At 35.6% G+C, this 22,111-nt stretch overlaps 1 protein-coding gene across 1 annotated transcript in view; it reads right to left on the minus strand.

Moving 5' to 3' along the window:
* LOC128638674 (uncharacterized) overlaps window positions 1–20,217 on the minus strand; it is a 460,443-nt gene extending 440,226 nt beyond the window's left edge. The window contains exon 1 of the mRNA XM_053690788.1: window positions 19,719–20,217. The gene's annotated coding sequence lies outside the window, so the exon portion shown is untranslated. The remainder of the gene's footprint in view (window positions 1–19,718) is intronic.
* Between the last annotated feature and the right edge of the window lie 1,894 nt (window positions 20,218–22,111).

A 22,111-nucleotide genomic window follows, 5' to 3' on the forward strand; every position in this document is an offset into this window, starting at 1 on the left:
ATTGTAAAATGTAAAAAAATTATAATTATTCTGGTATTTTAAGAATAGAAGACAATATATAATATTTACAAATTACTATATAGATTTATAGTCCTCTAAATAAGCGAGTGTTCTGGATTGTACAAAATTAAAACAAGGTTCAACAAGCCAGTCCAGAAATGTATGAGCTGGATATATTATTTGGCGTCTGTGGTGTGCGCATGCACACACACAAATATAATTGTAACTTAACCCCTTGGTTGACAGAGCTAAACACACAACAATAATTTAATCTTTGTTATCCATTAACAAAACATATTTAGGCTCTTGGTTGCCTTCAACATACAGGTTTGGTGGGGTAATGAAGGGGTAAATCATTGTCCAAGCAGTCCTTGTGTTGCGATTTAAAACCCTTGACTGTCCGGAACACATGCAACAGTTATTTAACCTACAAACTGCTCTGATCTGCTTCCCTGTACGCGGTATGCTGTCTCTATCACTGCCTTGAGCAGGGAGTTAAAGAAGAAGGAAGGGAAGAAGAAGATATTTACTTATTTTAGAGCAAGTATTACTCGGCAGCCTCTATGGTAGTGGTTTTAAGAAGTCCAGCAGTGTCCTTCTTGGAAATGTTCGATACAGGTTGCAGAGACAGGTATGGTTGCAAAGTGTACATGAGTTTAAAATGCATGAAATATTGAAATGCATTAGAGTAGGTTTCACCTATGAGGTTTGCCTTGACGCAGTCAGGTGAGCATAATCTGTTGATTAAACTATGGTACTAATAACCCCTTTTCATATAAGTTTAGGGATAGAGCGCAGGTTTTATCTTATTTCTTAATTTTAGAAACCAGACCCTAAACATACAAAGCAATAATACCTGCAGACTTTATGATGAAACTACAATCACTGTCATCACTAAAATATCTGTTTGTACTTTATATTTACTCCAGCCTCTAGTTAATCCAAGATTTGTTTAAGCTGATTTGTCTTGTTCTAATAATTTTAGTGCCTGACGTCTTTCAGTGTCGTCTCTTCCGTATTTACAAATACTACTTAACAGAAACAGGCAACGAAAATTTAGAAGCACAAGAGATTAATTTAAAACTTAACTAGAACAATGTTAAATTAGCAAAACTAGCCTGACCACATCCAGTTTATTTATTGTTTTGCCTCAATGTTGCTGGGTGAGCCACAGGTTCTAGCTTTGAATTTGATAATCATTTGAAAATATAAAGTAAATATCCATAATATATTTAATGTATTGAGCATTATCTTCTTCCCAGCCAGATACATTTTTAAGCTTTAAAGAGACATACAAGTGCAAAAAAAAATGCATTATATTATTGCATTGCTGGGAGCTAGCTGCACATATCTGGTCAGCCAATGACAAAATGCTTATGCGTGTAGCCACTAATTCATGCTCCTGAGATTGCCAAGGTATGAATTTCGGCAAAGGATACCAAAACAAGAAATCTAATTTGATAACAGAGGTAAACTTAAAAAGTCTCTTGAACAACATCTGAACCAAGAAAGCTTAAAGGGACATTGTAGCCAAAAAAAATATTTTGTGATTCAGATAGAGCATGCAATTTTAAGCAACTTTCTAATTTACTCCTATTATCAAATTGTCTTCATTTTCTTGGTATGTTTATTTGAAAAGCAAGAATGTAAGTTTAGATGCCGGCCCATTTTAGGTGAACAACCTGGGTTGTCCTTGCTGATTGGACAGCACCTTTAAACAAGTGCTGTCCATGGTTTTGAACCCACAATTTGCTGGCTTCTTAGCTGAGATGCCTTCTTTTCAAATAAAGATTGCAAGAGAATGAAGAAAAATTGATAATAGAAGTAAATTAGAAAGTTGCTTACAATTACATGCTCTATCTGAATCATGAAAGAAAAAAATTGGGTTCAGTGTCCCTTTAACTTTGACTTTCATGTCTGCTTAACATTTCTCTTTATTTTAACAAAGACACACAGGTATGAATTACATTATAAACTCAAACCCACCATACCACTGCTTCTTAACCTAGGAGTTGAGACAGGAGTCTATCACATCACCTGTTTGAATGTGTCATAAAGAATTTTGGCTGTAGGGGATGGGTGTAAGAAGGTTCAAATATTTGTAAAAATAAACAGGTTCTATACGATTGTGAATATATTGTCATCATACATTGTTTAATTTATGCTTAAAACGCGGTACATGAATATCTCTCTCTATATATATATATATATATATATATATATATATATATATATATATATATATATATATATATATATATATATACACATACACACATATATATATATATATATATATATATATATATACATATACACACAGTATATACACACACAGTCCACACATATAGATCTTTTTTGCTTTATTTGTTATTTACATAGTAGAAGACACCCAGGGACTAAGCTAATTTTATAAAAATAATTTCTAGAGTCACACAGCAAAAAAACGTGTTGGCTATGAAACCTTTTTATATGAAAGAAGAGAGAATATAGAACAAAGAAAATAATTATGTCCCAGTAATAAAAAATGAAAAAAAAATGCACACAATGTAGATTCTTAGTTGGGTTAGAGCATAAGTATGTCGGAAAAGAAGGATAATTTAATTTCATGTTGCATGTGTGCTCATGAACTGGCTAATACTGCTTTTGTCTAAGATAAAATTCCATACAGTTCAATTTTCACAGGGATCAAGCGTTCCTAAATGTAAAGACATGCTGATTAATTAATTGCTGTAACCCAGCCACAGCCCTTTAACAGAAAAAAAAAAGATAACCACAGGCCATGCATAGACTGCGCAGACTTGGCACCCATAAGCAGTATCCCATTGAATCGAATGCCTGTCTTGTTCCAGACTCTATGGGTACCTTTGCTTTGTTAATATGGGACAAAAAGTCCCAGAAACTCAATCCCCTCTGCAGGAGACATGTATGCCCATGTCTCTCTCATCTCTTCACAGCTGCTTTACATTTACAAAGAAACCGACCATTAGCAGCTGAACAATAAACTTCAGACTTGTAACTGGGCAAAAAAAAAAAAAAACACAACATCAGAGAATTAATTTAGAAATGTTATATCACACATTGGTAACATAAAGCTGCCCATTGTGTTTCTGAGGTGCAGAATTTGTTTATATGGTTAATTAATTACAACCGGAACTAAATAACTATACTTTGTTAAATGTCACATCTAGAAATATAGTAGTTTGACAAAGATCTGGTTAACACTTTGTGTGGCACTTTAGATCAGGGTGACAAACATTTATTTGTATGGAGGGCTGGTCACTAATGATAGGATTGGCTTCTTTGCATTACACTCACAAATACAGTAAAGATAACCCATCAAAATAAAACCAGTTGTCTGTTATCTGCTGAAGACCAATTAAAAACCCTTGGAGGGGCCAGAGGTGGCCCTCAGGTATAGTTTAGGCTGCCCTTCTTTACATAACACTAGAGCAAATACAGCATGATATTTAAAGATATATATATACACCCACACACCAAACATTCTAAAAACGACTCACAACAAAAGCAATGTATCACTAGACAAACACTACCTTGTCTTCCAGCTTTCTTGATTCTTTAATAGGGGTCTCTTCTGCCCCTGTTCCAGAGGTATTCTTTGGGATACATTCCATCCAGCTTTTAAGAAACAAGTGTGTTTGTCGTCTCCTTAACTATGTTGGATAATAAATTGCTTCAAAGCTTGCTGAGAACGATAACACTAAAAGAACATATCCCCTTTGGAATTAACAGATAGAAAGAAGCCCGGGCTCTTCTCATATAGATATTTAGGGAGATAAGCCTGCAGCACTGTATCTCCAGGCTGTCCCACCAACATCAAACTAAGGTTTAGAATGAATAGAATTTTTTTTTTCTCGCTCTCCTATTCTGCTATCACCAAAGAGTAAAATAGAGGGTGTTTCATCTTTCACATGAAAACTTAATAACTCTCTTACAGGAGAGAGATCGTCTTTCCTCCTGCTATTCAAACTTGAGGGGAACCAGAATGAAATAAAGACAGGAGAAAAAATACTTTGCTATGTAGCAAGGAAGAGAGAAAATGCACTTTGCACACTTTTATCCTTTGATGTTCAAACTTGAGAGACCAACTTTTGCAACAAAAACAAGACCAATAGAAAATAAAAAAATAATATGATTGTACAATAGATCAGGTAACATAGCATCTCATCATAAGCCCTTCAGTAATGTAATCTACAGATAAAGCACTGCTAGAGTTACCTTTACATTTAGGCTACAAGTCTTTTCTCTTTTGACTAGATAGGTTTGGCTTGTGTTTATTTAATACAGCTCAATAGTTTGGCCTATTCCCTTTGATGAAAGAAGAGACAAGCAAACCAAACGGATGAAAAAGATGTACCAGCTGCTAGTAGCAAAAGAATGTTTTTTTTGACAAGCCAAATAAAAGAGACACTAACAAGACAGAGTGGATAGATATTTCTTACTGCTAGCTGAAAGGGCAGCAACATATTGCTTAAAAACAAAACAGCCAGCAGACCTCGCTGGCCTCAAGGGGGTTAAAAGAACACAACATTTCAATATGTTCTATTATGAAAATATATTATTTTGGCATTAGGTTTGCCTGCATGAAATAAGAATTAAAAACGTTTTACAGCAAAAAATAGTCCCTAGCTCTACCATACATCAATTATACAAAATTAGTTCCACTCTCCTTAGCTATTTACAGACTACTGAATGGTCTATTGCTATTAGTGGTGAGAAGAAGAATATTGCCAATTGTGAGTGCTGACAAGGGTGCTGCAGTATAACAATTAAGAGGTGTAGACATAGAGGCACGTGGCTGCCATGAAAGCATGCACATTATACGTGTGGCTGCCATGAAAGCATGCACACTTGGGTACAGCAGGACAGCCCCTGTATTGAGAGTCATAGCTCCAATCTGTGTATCTTTGTCTTTTCATTTGCAGATCTGGATAACCAACAGTGGCAAACCAAGCATAACACAGTACACTACTGACTGATTCTGTTTATCTGAAGCCGTGATAATGAAATAATAAAGTAAACCCGTAAAGAACTAAATGAAAAAAAAAAAAAGGCTTAAAAGGGATATGAAACCCCAAAATGTTCTTTCATGACTGAGGTAGACCATACAATTTTAAATAACGTTGGACCTCTGTCTTTTGGCAAACTATCTACTGACTTTCCAGTTTACTTCTATTAGTAAATTTGCCTCATTCCCTTGGTATCATTTGATGAAGGAGCAGCAATTTACTACTGGTTTCTAACTGAACACATGAGTGAGTCAATGACAGTCGGTATATATATGCAGCCACCAATAAGCAGCTAGAACCTAGGTTATTTGCTGCTCCTGAGCTAACCTAAATTAACCTTTAAGCAAAGGATAACAAGAGAAGGAAGCAAATTAAATAATAGAAGTAAATTAGAAAGCTGTTTAAAATGGTATGCTCTATCTAAATCACGAATGTCTAACTATGATTTTAATGCCCCTTTAACACATAGAACATATAATATAAGAACGGTTTAACTCCTTCGTTGTAAGACGTCTGCAATGCATTTAACATTAATGTTATGTGGCCATCGTTGGCAGAGAGGTTAGAGATGTTTATGATTAGAAGCATAATATCCTTCTGCACAAGATGATTAGCAGAAAAAGATCTGTGGTATGTGTAACAGCGTAAAGCTTGCAGACTGCATTACACAATGCTCTTCCTTCCTTTACTGCCAAAATACATACTCCAACAACTGACTCGTGTTAACCTGTTCTGGATCACTCTTACATGACCTCAATCAACAACATGAGAGCTTGATCAAAAGGAAAACAGTCATGTTAACAGACGTGAATGGCAGAGTCCTATTTTTTTTTAAAGATATTTATTACTAAACCAGGCTGTTGACAACATTTATATGAAACTTAAAGGGACAATAAACTCAAACTTAAGTTGTCATAAGGGCATGTGATATTTAACAACTTTCCAATGTACGTCTGTGATTAAATTTGCTTCTTTCTCTTGCTATCCTTTGATGAAAAGTAAACCTTGGTAGGCTCAGGAGTGACAGTGCACTACAGGGAGCTAGCTGAACACATAATCAAATGAATCAATGACAAGAGGAATATCACCAATCACTAGCTAGCTTACAGTAATGCACTGGAGCTCCTGAATATGCTTTTCAACAAAACAATCATATGTCTACAGAACCTTTAAACTTTAAAAATCCATCTTTATTGGATACAGACTTAAAACCGTTTAAAGTGAATGTCAATGTTCATGATAACGTGCCCAGTTTTTAAAAAAACTAATAAAAACAGGGGCACTTTCATTCATGAAAGTTTACATTGCACCGGATTTTACAAATACTTACCTTCTTCTCCGGAAATGCTGGATCGCCGATGCCCCCATCTGCTTCTTCCTGCTATACTTACACAGTAATGACAAAAACGGCTTCCTCCAATCACAGTGTGGCCTCACCAGATTAACGCTCCTGGGGGGGGAAGCTGTGATTAGAGAAAGCCGGTTTTGTCATTGCTAACGAAGAACAGAGGACCTGCAGGCGTGGGATCGGCGATCCGGCGTTTCAGGAGAAGGTAAGTATTTGTAAAATCCGGTGCAATATAAACTTTCATAAATGAAAGTGCCCCTGTTTTTAATAGTTTTTTTTAAAAAACTGGGCACTTTACCATGAAATTGACATTCACTTTAAGTATATAAATATATGTCCAATAAAGATGGATTTTAAACTTTGAGAAGGTGCTGTGTGGACATATAATTGTTTTGCTATATGACATAAAATTGTTTGTGATTTAGCAGAGTCCCGAGTCTACAATGACACCAGATAACCCTTGGAGAGATGCTGTTGATACCAAATGATCAAGGCAAATTTAAAGGGACATTGTACACTAGATTTTTTTTTTTTTTTGCATAAATGTTTTGTAGATGATCTATTTATCATCTGGGAGTTTTTTTGTAACAATGTATAGTTTTGCTTATTTTTAAATAACATTGTGCTGATTTTCAGACTCCTAACCAAGCCCCAAAGGTTTAGATGTATACAGATGTATACAGACTCCTAGTTGTGTAATGGGTCTTCTCATATGTAGGGAAAGGGGAGTTTCTGCTTGTTCCCCAGTCCCTTTCAGTGAGTGTCACAGCCTAATATCATCAACAGTGCTGAACTGGGAGCATCTAAGTAAGTTTTTAAAAAGTTTTATACTGGATTTTAATATCAGTATCTGTGAATATTTGTTCTTTATAGTAGTGTATATTACATGCAGTTATATGAAAATTGGTGTATACTGTCCCTTTAATAATACAAGTAAATTGGATAGTTAGTTATAATTGTATGCTCTATATGAATCACAAACAAGAGTTTAATTTTGAATTTACTGCCTCTTTACAACAAACTTTCCACTCCAAAGAATTTAGGCTTCAAATTTAAGAGATTGATAAAGAATGCTGTGCTCACTTCTGCGTAAGAACTTACATCTTTGACTTTATTATACGTTTCTGTCATTTAATTATTTAAAGAACCTGTCAACGTTGAAATGTGCATGGGTGCATTTCAGTTTTAAGTAGAAGCATTTTCGCAATATATTTTCATTAGCAAAAACGTTTTTACTGAAAGATATTACTGTTTTTCAGCAGCATATGCACATATGCTGTAAAGGCCTTGCACCAGCTTTCACTTACTTTGCCTGCTTAGAGAGCTGATGGTGTTGTGTATTGCATCAGGGAAGACTTAATTTGTGTCATACAAGCCATTGCCAACTCTCTCAGAAGGTGTGGTGCTTAAATGCTGGTGCACAGGCACTCACAGCATATGTATGTATGCTGTTGAAAAACAGTTATAACCTTTACTAGAAGCATTTTTGCTAATGTAAGTATATTGAAAAGAGAAGAAAAGAAGGCGCACCTCCAACTTAAATGTAGAGTATAAATTTATTGGATAAAAACCCCTATGACAGACATACACTCACAGGATATAAGTGCAAAATAAGCATATAACCAATACGATGGATCCGCCAGAGGTACTGTGTACCGTATCAGCATAGGAGAGACGCACCCGATCTCACAGATGTCACCAGCTGGGAACAGCTCAGTTCTCTGTGGCGTGCACAACAACGGATACTGATGCCCGATTCGCGGTGCACCCGAAAGTTCAAAAGACCCGCCCGGCAGCAAAAAATAAGGAAGCCGGTAAGGGTCACAAGTCCTCAGTCCTTACCGGCTTCCTTACTTTTTACTGCCGGGCGGGTCTTTTGAACTTTCGGGTGGACCTGCAAATCGGGCATCAGTATCCGTTGTTGTGCACGCCACAGAGAACTGAGCTGTTCCCAGCTGATGACATCTGTGAGATCGGGTGCGTCTCTCCTATGCTGACACGGTACCTCTGGCGGATACATCGGATTGGTTATATGCTTATATTGCACTTATAGCCTGTGAGTTTCTGTCTGTCATAGGGGTTTTTATCCAATAAATTTATACGCTACATTTGAGTCGGAGGTACGCCTTCTTTTCTTCTCTTTTCAGTGTTTCCTTTGAGGATTTTGGATCCCTTTATAAGAAGAACTGCCCAGTCGACATATTTTACATCCTTCATATGAACTCTTATTTGACAAACTTCTGGTGACTTTATAGTATTTAGTTTTTGTTTTTCACTCCCTATATACACTGACTCTTTTGGCGTGGTACACTTAGCGGACTTAAAATGTTAGAGCTCGACAATTTTATGCCACACCATATACTGCAACACCGGTTGTTTGCAATTATTTAAGCTTTTCATCCCTGTTAGGCTATTATTGTTTCCATTTGTGCTTTTTATTTTGTATTTTGTGTGGTCTGCCCTGTAATGGAAGTATATTGCAAAATGTTTCTATTCAAAACTGAAATGCACATTTCGATATTGACCTTTCTATCCATTTAATTAACTTCCTTTTTTGTGTTTTTAAAAAGATATCATAAAAGTTTCCTTAAAAGAACATTCTTCTCAGATCCATCTAAAAAATAATGTTTCAAAATGTTCTACAGTGAAATTAAATTAATGCCCCTAGATTTATTTATCGGAAATCTGAAAACCTTAAAACAATGCTGGCACCCAGCTTACTAAAAACAGGAAAGAAATTGTTAGAGACTAACATCAAGGGGGAGAGACTAATCCCCTGTGGATGGTCTAAGGCGTGCCAACATGGGGTTAAAAGTGATACATTCAGATCTAATAATAGTAAAGAGATTTTTAAGATAAATTATGTTATCCGTTGCCAAGCTAAAGGGGTGATTTATCTGACTAAGTGTGGTTGTGGTCTCCAATACGTTGGACAGACCACATGTAGAGTCAAAGACAGAATCAGAGCGCACCTATTAGCCATTAAACACAATAGAGACGATGTCCCATTATATAAACATTTTCAAGATAAACATGGAGACAAAAACACAAGTCTCAAATATATGGCTATTTGTAAAGTACCAAAACAATGGAGAGGGGGAGACTATGGCAAAAGATTGCTACAAGCTGAGGCTAAATTGATTTTTTTATATAGATTGCAATTATCCACAGGATCTCAATGCTGATTGAAGTTTTTCAGCTTTTCAATTAAGCCTATATTTTTAACTAATCAGCCTCTATGTATTGAAAATCCCCCCTCCTGTTTTATAATTATAAATATAATTATAAATATATTTTTAATACACATTCTCTTATAAACCCCTTTTTAATATTCTATTGTTCTTAATATACATTTTATTGGTTTTAAAATATTTTTTATAATTGTTATCAAATGCCAGTATCTTTTATGAAATGCTATCTTTTTTATATATAACCCATAACTGTTATACAGACTATGCTTTTACATAATATTTTTATACAGTTTGTTTATAGAGATTTTGTATGTGAGGGCTGTTAACACTTAATACTAATAATTTTATAACTTCTACATTTGATGTTGATTATAGAAGATCTTAAGTATAAATTAGTGATCTTTTAATATTCTGAATGTTTGTTCCATTTTTGATGGTATATGTATGATTGTAACTTTAGGCATTTTATATATTTTTATCATTTTTATACGTTATTGGAGATTTGGACCTTAAGACTCGAGCAGACTATTAACTTTTACACAAACTACCACATTGGTTTTTATATTGGAGAGCCCAAAATTATATCTTTTCTAGCCCATAGAGACATAAACTACATTTCCCAGAATTCTATATTGCAAACCGGCTACAATGACATATTTTTGCCGGAAGTGACGCAGAATCCAAAAAAAAGGTGACGCATCATCCGGAAGTGACGTAATTCTCACTACTGGTAGTTTAGTAAGTTCCGTGAACGATTACAAATTAACCATCCGGATCCTCTGATACACCTAAGGGTATTCTGTTTTAGGTTAATATACAACAAAAGTTAGTGTAAACTTAAGATTTGGGATATTTATTTTAAAAGTGAAATGGCTTCTTTGAATATCACTAAGACCAGAAGTGACTTAATAAATGATACTAATAGTCACCATTTTGACTAAGGGCAATGATCAAAATCAATTATATACATAAGGGCATTTTCTAGAGCAGAAGTGACCTTATAATAGCACTAAGTCACAATTTTGACTAAGGGCAATGATCGAAATCAATGATATATATAAGGGTATTTTCAAGGCCGGAAGTAACCTAATAATGGCAATAAGAGTCACCATTTTGATTAAGGGCAATGACTGAAATCAATGATATACATAAGGGCATTTTCGAGCCCGGAAGTGACCTAAAAATGGCCATAAGAGTGACCATTTTGATTTAGGGCAATGACAGAAATCAATGATATACACAAGGGCATTTTCAATGCGGGAAAAATCTAGATTGTGATTGGCCAATAAAGGCTATTTAAGTCTTAACACTACTAGCAGTTGACATATTGAAAAAGGCCCAGTTTGGGGCCGAAACGCATCGATATAGACAGTCACTGCTCGAGTCTGAAAAAAGGGTATCAATTATATTGGATATTTGGAGCTTCACTTTTTGGTTCTATATTTTAAAAAAATTTAATTTCATTTTTTTTATTTTTCGCTTTTATTTTTATTTTTGTTTTTATTAATTTTTTGGGAACACTGGATACAACCTAATTAGGATTCACCACACTAGGAGTCTCCATTTGGACACATTGGATATTCACAGAGGACACTCATCAAGGACACTTATATTCACTTTGGACACATATATATACACACAGTATATATATTTATTTATTTTTTATTATTTTTTTGGACACTTATTTTTATACACAGCTATATTATTTCCTCACAAATTTTATGAAACTTGTCTTAAGGAATTGACCTACCCCTAATCAATTGATCATAATTGTTTTGAATAGTTTTTATCTGTCATTCTGAATTATGTATAGGGTACCCTACCGTATGTTAAGTTTGTAATAAATTAATTTTTAACTTTGATATTTTAGCATATGTAGATACTTTAGCCTTTTTTAGGCGCTCCCTCCTTCTATTCAAAATGTTCTACAGTGTTTTGTGTAAAATAAAACAAAATAAAAACAAGCTTTTACAAAACACACATTTTTAGCGGTTGCTTTTCCATGTGCATGATAGAAAACAAAATCTTAGTTTTAATGGGGCTACCAGTGTGGCCTCGGATTGGCTATATGGCCTGATGACAGAAAGGGAAATCAATGATTTTCAGGCTTTATTTATCTGGATCTACTAAACAGACGATGACTAAATAATGCTAAGAATAGAATAGTACAAGAGCCATACTGTCATGCTAGTTTTCATGAAGGTAGTTTTGGCTGTGGAACTGTTTAAAATCTTTATACTGCCCCATAAGAAACTATTTTTTCACATCATAATATAACTAAAAAAGCAGTGAAGCAAATTACTTTATTTTCAGGGCTTGTAGTGTACGTCAAAATTTTAACCAGATTTAGCCATTCAAAAGTTTTAAACTGTACTACTGTGAAGCTGTTATGTAGAATAATTAAAAACATAGAAGTCATAACATTTTAGAAGCTATGGTTTGCTGGGTGCCATGATTTGTCAAGCGCCTAACTGACTATATACAAAACACCTACCAATGCTTGACAAACCATGTAAGCTCCAACAATTTTACTTCAGCATCTCCTGTAAAGCAACAACATTTACACCTGATGTAACTCAATGGCCCAACGGCATCTACACAAATCATAAAGCATATACTATTAAACAATTCTGTGCCCCACAACCACACCTACAGTTCATGTACCAGACCCAAATGAGTATATTCTGCATTTTAACTAGATTCCTGACTCAGAACCACATAAATTACAACTGTATCACAGAGTTACTACCCCACAACCTCATAAAGAGCTCCTGTACAATAACCATAGGGCATATTCAACATTAGAACTAAAATTAGCAACTCTTGCACCATAACTATTAATTAGCTGCACCAGAACAACAGTGGCCACTTCTGAACCATAAAAATGTTGGGTTCCCATAGTTATTGAAGGATAATATAAGGAGCAGACAGAGGTCGGACATATAGGTCCTAGACCGAGGACCTGACACATAGGGGGACCAACTAGTGGTATGCTGTGTCACCCTTTGCGCCCCCCCCCCCCAGTCATACTGAAGCTTCTCATGGTGTGCTGCCTCTGCTCACAGTCATAGACAGTTTTAGAACTGAGAATGGGAAGACACACAGTGAGTGCGCATAGCTATACCCTGTCAAAAGATTAACTAGAACAGCTGACAGCTTCACTAGTGGGTGTGAGCCGGGGTTAGCTAGAGCTTGAAAGCTGCGCTAGCTGTAACTAAGTAATTAAGGTGGGTGGAGTGGGGGCTTTGGCCCTGGAGTGGGGCTTTGTGCCAGTATAATGATGGGATCTGTTGCTCTAGGGGCCCTGGTCTGCTCCTAAAGAGTGGGGGCCCCGGGGTCAGTAGGGTAAGGGAAAGGCAAAAGGGGCAGGGTGGGCAAGCAGTGGGGGTCCTTACCTAATTTTAGCCCAGGCTCCCTGGTTGGTCTCAGTCAGCCCCAATGACCTCATCAGCAGCCACACTCATTAGTGATTGTCATGTATTTTCTGTTTCATAACCATCTCATAAACCTATGTGCTATAATCCTAGGACCAGTTTCTGCAATTACTCGATTGCCTGCTCATACACGACAACAATGCACCGTAGCTATGGCAAGAGCTCCTGCGCCATAATCATGGTAAAAGCTTGTGCACCATAAATATGTAAAAGCTTGTGCAGCAGAATAGCAGCAACAGTTACTGTACCATAACCAAATCATTCAGTCTCTGTCCCATCTCAAAAACTCTTCAGTCATAAACACATACAACAAAGCTATATGGTTATTTAATGATAACATGTTGTTATTCATAGTTAAAGTCCTATTCAGGAGTCAAAATGCATTGACAATTTTCAGCAGAAAAACAGCCAGTGAAGCCAACCAGGAGTGGAGGACACATGATGCATTAAAACCTTTACTGTGCCTTTAGGAGAAAGGATTATTGAGAAGACAGTTAAATATTTTAGGGACCAATCAAGAATTTTTGTAAGAAAAAAAAAGAAAAAAACAAGTCAGTGTTAAAATTGTAGGAGTTGTAACTTGATGAACTTTGTGAAAGAGAAAACACAGAGGCACCACAATGGCCTAATATCACCAGCACAAGGGCAAGATATAGCAAAATGAACAGGTACTCACAAGCGTGATGCACCCTATGGTGCTAGTGGGGCAGCTCACTGTACGATAACAGGCTCTGATCCAAACCAAAGGATATCCACAGTGTTATTCTCCAGCTCTGTTTCTGGTAAGATAGAATGGACCAACATAGCCTAGTACTGTATGATAAGACATATTTGTAAGATAGATAAAACACACTTACAAAAAGAAAAGCACCTCCAGGTGCAATATAAGTGAACTGGGACTTCACAGCCGCCCAGCTGACTCCACTTCTGCTCCACAGAAAAAGCTCGCAAAACTAGGACCAAAGTAATGATGTCCAAAAAAACAATTTTTCTTTATTTAAAAGCAACGCGTTTCTCAGCCGACAGACGTTATGTGGCTGTTTCCTCAGGCTAATACATGAGTGTATCTCTTCCTTTTTTTCTCTAATTAACTTGATGAACTTGTCAAGCCTTGTTCTAAACCCTTTATCATATCTTTCCTGCATTTCCTGCACAAGCTCTATAATAAACACATTCAAAATATCTGCCCATAACCACATACACAGATCTCACAGCACATATAACACAATTAAGCTATGACTTAGAGTTTCTGGCCATTAACATAAAAGTGAATATAGCTCCTTACAAAGCAAATGCAACAAAACCACAACAAATGCTATAGCTCAATCTTTATGGTCACATCTGGTTCCACAGTGTATGCACTAGAACCACTATCAGCAGAAGTGCGACAAACACAACAACGTGTTTCATTCACCATAGACACATTGGAAAACTAAAGTAAAGCTCATATAACAAACTCCATATCCTGCTGAATACAAAATGGAATGGCTGCTAGAGCTTATGCAAAATATACACATTAACAGCTCTCATGACTCGCACGCCATTCAACAGCACTCTTGACTCATGCAACACTCATTTCAAATGCTGCAACAGAACATGCATCATTCAGAACTAATTTCATGACTCACACAACTTAATCATTTCAGCTGCTGCCACAGCTTATTGACCAAACTGACATGTATTACAACACATGCAATACCGCCACTGTCATAGCTCCCACTGTATGCAACAGTTACTTTAACAGCAGCCACAGACTATGGAGAAGCAAATAAAGCATTAGTAGTGCAAACACTTAAAGTACGGTGTGCACCTGATTTTGAAACCAATAGGAAATACACGTTTATCCCTGAGGACAAATTGCTCACTGGCTGGTGACAATTTACACAGTTCTATTGGAGTACAAACTACCATAAAGGTCAAATATAAAAGCAAACTAAGTTGTTTCACATACAATTGAATACGCATTATATTAAAACGATATGAAAGTCAAAATTAAATGTTAATACTTTAGATAGAACATGCCATTTGAAGAGACTTTTTAATATTCTTTGTTCTCTTGGTATCGTTTCAGAAGCATCACTGCACACTACTGGCTGCTAGCTGGTAGGTACAAACATTTGCCTCTTGTCATTGGTTCACCAGTAGTGTTTAGCTAGGTCCAAGTATTACATTGCTGGTCTGAAGCTGACTTTAACTGTGCGTTTAATGCCTTTGAAAAGGTTTAATACATAGTTATATGCAAGGAACAGTGCAATAATAAACTGCTTCAGTATATTATTGCATGTTCTTTTTGCACTAATATGTCCCTTTAAAGTAAATAAAAAGTTATTAATAAACTGAAAAGTAAAGGCTGTCACAAAGGTATCCAAATCAAACCCTGAAAAGGAAAAACACAGAACATTTTACAATCAACATGACAATATTTTTATTGGATGTTATGTTAAAATTAATGATAGTGCAGTAAAACGTTTGTTCTTTAAAGCCTCTTTGTATACAGTACAGCTCAGCGACGTGCAGTCTTTTTGGGTACAGTATATCAATATAATCATCTGGGTTATTGCTCATAAATATATCTGAATTTTACTTCTTTATAAACAAATGTGCATTGGTTTAGCTAGGTATGCACCATTATTTTGGCTTGTTCTAAGGCCAATATTTGTTGGGGAAAAGGTACATTAGTGTACCAGTATTTCTGTAGCTAAAAACACACGTAGGATCTCCCCTAATGTCTTACCATCTCCATCAGTACATAATTACTGCTTGAAGAGGAATACTACTTATAAGATCAAAGTGCAGAAAAAATCCTCCATGGTTGAGTCTTAATTTAAATAGACATATAGTGAAAATGTATATGACCTAATTCGTTAGAGCATGTTATTCGAAAACTGGGTACCCTGCAAGTCTATGTGTTTAACCCGTTTGCTCAGGAGCCGCAGAGATTTGCCGGTCCCGAGCAGAAACTGCCAGCCACTCACTGACTGAGCCAGCAGGTCTTTCTACTCACAGCCAGCAGTACTCTGTGGCTCTCAAGTTGTACTTTAGCTAATGGTTTAGCCCCTTTGTGAGGGTAAAACACATAAAACTTGCAGGGTAACTAACTTACAAATTACACCTTGCTGACTACAATTGTTTTTCAAACACCACACAGTGCTCTCCTTATCTGGAAGAGCCCATCTAGACTTCAGCAGAAAATCTGGAAGAGCCCATCTAGACTTCAGCAGCAAGGTTCAACTGCAACTTGGGAGAGATATGTTGCAGGGTTAGCCTTCTGAAGCCTGCCACTTGCTCTTTCAGTTTTGAAGACCGGAAAATCCACACATTTTAGGAAAAAGGGAATAAATAAATAAATAATTAAAGTATATTGCAAAGTTGTTTTGCTATGCATAATAATTAAGCATTTTTTTTATTATAATCTAAACGTGTTTACTGTCCCTTTACCAGAGCAAATAATGTAAAGATTTTTATAAAATGATTCCCAATTCATTTCTGCACAGTAAATTAAATATTGAATGTACATGATGTGAATGACTGTTACACATATGAAAGAGCAATTATGTCCTCACACTGTAAATCATCTAAGTGTTATAAAAACTAAAACTACAAAAGAAAATTCCATACATTGTGTTGTTTGCCATGTGCAAGTATCTCATTCTTTTCCTACAGACGATGTAGCGTGAAGGCTGTAAGCAGATGTACAGAGTAGTACTGTTTGGAACTAATGTATACATTCACAGTACACAGAGCATGAAACCCTTCATAATAGCATAACAAGAAGAGAAAATCTATCTGGCATAAGTGCAAAGAAATACATACATTTAACAGGAGGCCCTTTAGTGACATTTTAAAGGGACATCGAGGCCAAACATTTTCTTTTGTGATTCAGCTAGAGCATGCATTTTTATGCAACGTTCCGACTGACTATCTCTCATTTGCTTCATTCTCTTCATATCCTTGGTAGAAAAGCATACCAAGGTAGTCTATGGAGCAGCAATGCGCTGTAGGAGCTAGATACTGATTGGTGACTACACATACATGCATTGCCATTGGTTCACCCAATGTATTCGGATAGCTCCCAGTAGTGCATTACTGTTCCTTCAATAAAGGACTGCAAGAGAATAAAGCAAATCTGATAATAGAAGTAAATTGAAAAATCTGACATTAATGTAATGTATATATGCACAGTATATAAGCACTGCATTATACAATAATCTGCATACAAATAAATGTGTAAATTAATCTAAAATATATATTTTTCTAGTATTTTTATGCAGTTCAGGTACACACCCTTTTGAAAAGCATATAAATAAGCTTCTGCACTGAGCAAGCATTCGCTGTGTAGAATATTATAGAGTAGGATGCGCATTCAGATCTTCGTGAGGATCCAAATGCGGAAGTAAGCAACAGCTCATGCCCTTCGGATAAATTGATTCCTGTAAAAGATCCCCCCCACTAAGATCTCTGCAAATCCAGATCTTAGAGTAGAGGTCTTGTACAAGAATCAATTTGGCTAAGAAAATATCTGAAGGGCATGAGCCGCTGCTTACTTCTGTATTCAGATCCTCACGAAAGATCATATGGTAAAGCCATGAGTAACAAGGCTTGGCTGCAAAAACAGCTCCTACAATTTAAAAAGATTCATGAAAGTCAAAAATAAATTGTCATGGTTTAGAAAGAATGAATTTTAAGATCCTTGTAATTTACTTATATTATTAAACTGACTTTGTTCTATTGATATCCTTTTTTAAAAGCATAACTAGGTAGGTTCAGAAGCAGCAATGAACTACTGGAAGCTAGCTGCTGATTGGTGGCAAAACATATGCTTCTTGTCATTGGCTCAGCAGATGTGTTCAGCTACTTACATTCTCGTAGTACTTCGCTGCTGCAGACTTTAAAAACGATATGTTTAACCAGTGTGCATGGGAGAAGCACAGTTATATGTGAGCAATAATAAAATGATCTAACACATCACAACATTGTTTTACAGTTTTATGTCCCTTTAATTCTTGAATCTTCTTCCTATATCTATATACAAACACACTGGTTTGTCAGACATTTCTTAACCCCCCATTTACCATATGGCACAGGAAACCGATAAAGAGAAAATAATTAACCTCTGGTTGCCAATGTAGGCTGCTAAAGCTTTGTTATACAATGTGTTATAAAGCACAGCCTCACAATGTGGTGCAAAGAGAGCTGTAAAGCACTGCTAAGTAATATAATGCAAATGGTGCTGTAAAGCAATGTAATGCAACATGGTGCAAATTGGGCTGTAAGAATTGCAATGAAATGTGCTGTAAAGCTCAGCAATGGCATCCCACTCTGACAGCCAAAGGTTAAACGTGCAGATACTTTATTATATATCAAGAATATCTGATTAGCGCTCTAGTGCCTATCACAGCTACTGCTCAATTCATAAATAAATTAGATGATCTTCCTAAATGAAACCGTAAATTAAAGCTGAGTGCATGAACTATAATTTGGCAATCCACTATATATCTTTACACTACATTTTTATTTGTACAATGGTTTGGGCTGTCAACAAGATTAGCACCTTAGGGAAGTGATCATTGGGAACGCTTTATCATCCTGTCAACTTTTTTCACGCTTGTATATCTCCTACTTTTCATAACCACAAATCTATACAAATGGTCTTTCCTTCAAAGTGTGATACTTTTGGTGAAAAACTGACTATCCATTGTACACTAAGCAGCATATGTTCCAACTGATATTTCATTGACTACAATACTGTTCTCTTTTGCCTCACATAACCTCTTACAACTCTGTTTACATAATAATATGTATTAGAATAGACACAGGCTAGCAAGCTTTGATGCTAGGACAAGGCTAATAAACCTTTTAAAAAAATGAATATTTATTGTAGATAAATGTTGATAATAAACATTTAATACTTAAAACGAATTAACATTGTATTGCCTGATATGGAAATGTTTTAGAAGATTTTAAATTAATAGTCAAGTATTTACATTAAAAAATGAACAGGATAAGCACAGTATGTTAACCCATTCACCCATATGACTTCTACTGAATTTGTAATAATGCAAACATTCCTCCAACTGAATTGTACTGAATTTATCATTGGAGTTTAAACTTGGTTATTTGGGTACAGTATATCATATTTTCTACAAATCTAATGCATAAATTAGGTTGTAAATATTTGTATTTGTTTTTGGTGATTTTATCTAATGGAATACACATCTATATATATATATATACCTGGGAAGTACAAAAATATCATTCTTTCATAAGTATTTCTTACTTCAAGACTAGAAAGATAGATGAACTAAACAAACCACATTACAAATGTTGGCAGTGGAATGCAGAAGCGCGTGCACAATATACGAAGCCTTTTTTTTACACCATATACGAATTTGGGATAAAATGCAGCTTAGCAATATAGGACAATAATGAATAGGAAAACAAGCTGGACAGGTGATATGATATTGCAGACTCCTAGGACTTGCAATCTAAATATTAAACGGATATAGCAATGCACGTACGTTTCCCTCCTTTCCATATATAAATCATTTAATAAAAATAATCATACAAAGTTTGCCTTTACTATTTTTTTGAAAGATTTGCCACTAAGATAAATACTGAAAGTGAGTGTTGATTTAAAATTGATTTGATAAAACACATAAATCCCACGCGTGAAATATGCAAACTACCGAATTAGTACAGTAATATGCGTACTTACCGTACTCCAGCCGAGAGTTACTTCTTCAACTTCCAAGGCAAACGTGATCAGGAAAGAAAGTTGCAAATTGTTTTTTTTTTGTTTTGTTATGTTTTGTTTTTCACTCCAAGAAACTGAGATTTTAAAATTAATAACTGCAAATATACCCAGATCTTCTCTGTCTTCAGGACACCTTGCTGCCAATGTTTGGAGAAAGAAGCTGCCTCCACAGCAGGAAGAGAAAATTCATTCTTGCTGGCTGGTGGGGAGTGGATCTCAGCAGACTCTTTCCACTGGCTTCTGCTGGTGTGTATAAGGGAAAGTAAAGGGAACAGCTAGGTGAAGAAGCATAGGCTGACTCACTGCACCTTCTTCTGCTTCTTATATTAGGATTCTTATTAAAAATGACCTCCCTCCAAACTCCTGCCTGAGGATGTCTTTGCTTAACCTGATCCCGCTGAAGCTCTTTGCTGCTTAGCTGCCACACGCGAGGTAAAATTCCCAGCAGGAGGCGAAACATACTTTAGGCACTCAAAAAATGTCTCTTTTTTTTCTGATGACGTGTCTGGGATCCACGCCTCTTTTCTCTCGTTAATTTCACCCGGATAATAACACCCAGGCCACTGGGCAAAATACCTGGGTGGATCTGTTCGATAGATTATTTTTTTTTAAATTATTATTATATATATACAGTATACGCAGAGTATCACATACCTTTGTACACACACTTATTTTTACACACATACATTTGCACATTCATTCATTTTTGCGCACTAAATTGTACTCTCTCACACGCCTTTGCAAACTCACACATACTGACTGAATAAAACCCTGAGTAATTATTATATTTATGCAGTCATTTTGGGGAGTAGTCATAGAGAAAATTACTGTATTTTTTAAAAAATTTGTAATCATGAGTAAACTGGACTAAACTTTGCCATAATTTATATAACACTTTATTAAGTTAAGTACATTCATTTTAAATTGATATTATTAGTAACCTTTGTGCATGGTAGATCAGCCTGGCCAGGTCAAAGATAAAAATAAATCTAGATTTCTAAGCAAGATATTTATTTCTTTTTTATGTGCCACAAATCTACCTACATGGTCACCAGACCCACAAATATATACACAGACCTTTAAATTGTGAAAAATATTTCATAGTGGTATTTAATTTGCATATTAGTGATGTAAAATAATCTGACCTAAAAACAAATGTATGGTTTTCAAAATGGTTCATCTCCTTTTTGATTTCAATTCTATAGTCTTAATGGAAGTAATTATTATTTTTTTTGTTTTTAGATATCTTGTTTTTGGAATATATAATATCACCCAAGAGTATCTGAAATATGTTTTTTTAGAATGTTAAGTAATATTAATAACATTGTGTTAGCAATATTTTTGTTTTAAAACAGTATTAATTCATACTTTTAACCCTAATAAATTGAAGTTTAACCATGAAAATTGAAATATATTAAAGATATTACTGAGTTATTATTATTTTTTTTAATCTATTTTTGCAAATTAACTTAATTTTATTTTGGATAAAATATAGTCATTTTGTATATAGCATCTGACAGTTTATACAATCTATTATTTGTCAGATTATTAAACATTGTTGTGCTTTTAAAGTGACAGATCCACCACATTACATGTTAGATCAGATGTGACAAATTAAAACTTGCTGCATATTTCAGAGTTTGGGTAATCACGTAGGAAGAGATTTGCATAATTTGACTTATTTTGCAAAGAGATTAGTGAGCCATTCTGTGATATTGAGAACAAACCTGCAATAGTGTGTCACACTGTAACTGACAGTTCTGTATGCATGGGATCCAAACAGAATATAGGAATGGGCCATTTGAAGTGAAGACGGGTGTAGGCAGAGAAGAGAGGAATGAAAAGCAGGAGAGGGTTGTATTGAGCCCCTAGGCTTTAGTTTAAACAAAGTGTTTACTCAGAAACAACAGTTGTTGGATAATGACTAGCAGTAACATGTAATCTTCCTATTGTCTGTTCGCTAGTATTTTAGAGGAAAACGACAGAAAGTAATAAACGTTGACACCTATTAGTCCCAATGAGTAAACAAGCACAGGCCAGTGATCCCTGAAAATACTAAAGGGTTCTTTAAACAAAGCAAAATAATGAGATTGTTCTCCAAAGGGATCACCATTTATTTTTGTCAGTAGCTGATGTAAAAGCGCCCTGCCATTTTATTAAAGGTCAAACAAAACAAGTAAGGAACCTCTGTCCAAGGTCTGAAGCCAATGACTTCTGCACATGGCTGCTTTATCACTGTCAGCTACAGCAGCATATGGGATTACCATTAGTTCATGCATTAGCTTGTCAGGTTTATGCAGCAAGTGGCCGGAATCCTCTTACTGCCATCAAGAAGCTGTACGTGAGATTGTCTT

The sequence above is a fragment of the Bombina bombina genome, chromosome 8, assembly GCF_027579735.1.
Source record: "Bombina bombina isolate aBomBom1 chromosome 8, aBomBom1.pri, whole genome shotgun sequence".
NCBI lineage: Eukaryota > Metazoa > Chordata > Amphibia > Anura > Bombinatoridae > Bombina > Bombina bombina.